We start from the raw sequence: 3,080 nt of genomic DNA, 5'->3' as shown, positions 1-3,080 counted from the left end.
GGTTCTAACTTCACGACGGCATCGCTGGTATTAAATATCGTACCCTCGATGTGGCGGTGACAACTGTTAACCTGTTTGTTTTATAGTATTATGTATTTAATTTATAAAAGCATAATTTGAAAGAAAACACGTTTGTTATATTGTGAGAACGTGTCGGTTATCCCACATTTATTGCACAGTTTTTTTTTAACGTTTACTTCCCCGTTCATATTGTTTCCCTATTTAACAATATATGCCAAACAATTACAAAATATTAAAATCAAATGTTTTTGTTCTTCCGGAAAAAAAGTAAATATTGTGCGTGCTTACGTCGGCTGATGCTTAACTATTTCAAACCAATAATATCATGACATCCATCCGTCCATTCCTCCTGTTTCGCTCCTGTTTCACTCAGAAATACGTAGCCGTAACGTTTTTAGCGTTTTTTGAAAATCGTAAAAAGTAATTAAAAATGTGTAAATTTTCCTGAGTTATGTTTTTTTCTAATGAAACTGTCCATCTCCTCCCGTCCACCTTTTTTACATTACGATCTCCATGGTTACTCAAAGCCATTATGTAATATTTATTGCTGCACGGTGACTCAACATCCAGCAAGATGAAATGTTGCGGTCGAAATATTGCCGATATCGGCATATATTAGCGTCGGGGATATCGATCCGGGGTGCGTCGGGCGATCGGGCTGATCTTTCCGACGTCCACATGGACGCGTGAGTTGATCTAACGTACCAGCGAGACGTTTTCCAGCCGAGCAGACGTGAACGTTCAGCTAGTGGGAGGCAGAGAGAGAGAGACGGGCCTTCCTGTCTCTCTCACACTCACACTTTCACTCTCTCTCTTTTTCTTTTCTCTCTCTCGACCCCCCTCCCTTCACACTTAACCACCCACACACACACACACACACACACACACACACACACACACACACACACAATGGCTGCATGCACGACAGCAGATGGACACTATGGCAGCGAGCACCCAGCATCCCCGGCCTCGCCGGCTTTACAGTAGTTTGATACAGCAGCTCCTGTCAAGCGTGGCCATAGTTAAAGAGACAGCACACCATTAATGCACTGCAGCACCCCCCCCCCCCCCTCCCCCCTTACACCCCCCTTCCTCTTCCCCTCTCTTGTGACATAAGGGACTGTCTTACACCCCTCCACTACTCGGGCCGAGCCAAGAACCATCATCTGTTCGGCTATTACTGTACTGCATGCGTGAGATTCATCTGAGCACTATAGCTGATCTGTGAGGAGAGAGAGAGAGAGAGAGAGACCATTCATTCTGCAGCGGGGGTGCCCAGCGTACCAGAGGAGCGTTTTAGCGAGTGATGTGTCGGAGGGCGATTTTTTTTTTTTTTTTTTTTGCTTTTTAATGACACGTTTGGGGTGGAAGTCTCCAGCCGGAGAAGCTCCTCGGCTGGTGTTGACAGATCTTTAGTGATCTGATGTTTCACGACTCAAAGAAGAACCCCCCCCCCCCCTCCATCCGAGTTCAGGGAGGATTTAAATCCGCTGGGCTGAATCCCCTCCAGATGTGAGAAGTCAGCACTTCTAAATGTCAAACAAGACATTCGGCTTTCCTTTTTTTTCCCCACCAAGCTTCGCGGTCAAAGACGGCCTCTGATATCGAGGAAATATCACTCGTGTCATTACTCTGATCCGCTGATAGGAGGTCGAGGAACGTGTTTTAGATATTCATTCAGCGTTCTTCTTACTCTTATTGTGACATCTCAGGGTCTTTGGGCGTGTGGACCCGTTGATAATCTCACAAGTGGGAGAGCTGATGCCCCCGGCGAGATCGTAACAGGATGACATTTTACTGGAGATGCACTCATTATCCCCTCGGGGGCCTTTTAGTTTGAGTGCTGCATATTTACTTATTTTTTTTTAGAGCAACCTGGTTTATTGCAGAAAATAAGATCAAATCATTACTATTATTATTATTACTTATTAGTATTAAGAAATATTATTATTATTATTATTATAAATTATTATGATACTTGCAAGATAATGTAAAATAACCACAACTTTGTTTTCTTTTTGAAGTGGAAATGCAAACTGCCAGAAGTAATGTTAGCCTGTAACCGAAGCAGACCGTCGTCGTGTGACATCACGTCGCCACCATTAAACTGAAGGTGGACGAGTGTCGGGTGTGATGATATCAGTAGTTTCATTTAGCCTTTTAACAAACGTCAAAGTGTGATAGTTACAGAAAAAAACCCTGTTAAAATGGCAGACCTGATGTCAGGCATCGGACCGTTCAAACAAGCAAAACTATCTCCAGGTTTTAGGCCTCGTTCCTGATTCTTGGACCCCTTATAGTACAGCATGTCGTCTGCATACGGTGTGAGACAGGTGAGACAGGTGAGACAGGTGACAAGCCTGCACAGACGACGTCTTCCTGCGTCCGTGGAAGGTCATCCATTGGTCTATTTTTGGCAGAAGAATAAATGAATCCTCCGTCCTCGTGTCTCGTCACTCTCTCTGTCTTTTTGTTCAGTATTAATAGATTGAGTTCAGTCATCAGCTGATCCTCTTTTCTCTTATCCCCCCCCCCTCCAGCCCCCCCCTCCACTATCTGTTGCCCAACAATAATCTCACTTTACTGAAGAATACTCGGAGCCCTTATCCTTGAGGAGCCTTTAGTGCTTTAGTGATGCTGGGGGATCTGCATGGGGGCCTGAGTCTCTCTGAGTCGCTGGGAGGAGGGGCTTTTTAGATCCAGCTCCACTTTTGGTGGGTGGGTAATTCAATTCTGCTGCAAAGCCTGAGTGGAATGACTCAATGGGTAGAGAGAGAAAGACAGAGAGAGAGACAGAGAGACAGAGAGAATGCCTTGGCTTTTGATTGATCTTGTCAGGATTCACTCGCAGCAAAAAGGTCAGGATGAGCTGCCTCCTCCCTCTCTCCCTCTCTCTCTCTGTCTCTCTCTCTCTCTCTCTCTCTCTGCACCAATCAGCTGGCTGCCAATCCGGGATAATGATCTCCCCTCTGGATACGGTTGGCTTACACGGTTTTTGCAGGCATGATGATGTCATCCAATCCCATGAAGGGCCGGTGATTCAGAGTTTTTTTAGCCCT

Source organism: Eutrigla gurnardus, assembly GCF_963514095.1.
Source record: "Eutrigla gurnardus genome assembly, chromosome: 14".
Lineage (NCBI taxonomy): Eukaryota > Metazoa > Chordata > Actinopteri > Perciformes > Triglidae > Eutrigla > Eutrigla gurnardus.
The sequence above is the reverse complement of the archived record's forward strand: the minus strand, read 5'-3'. Positions refer to the sequence as shown.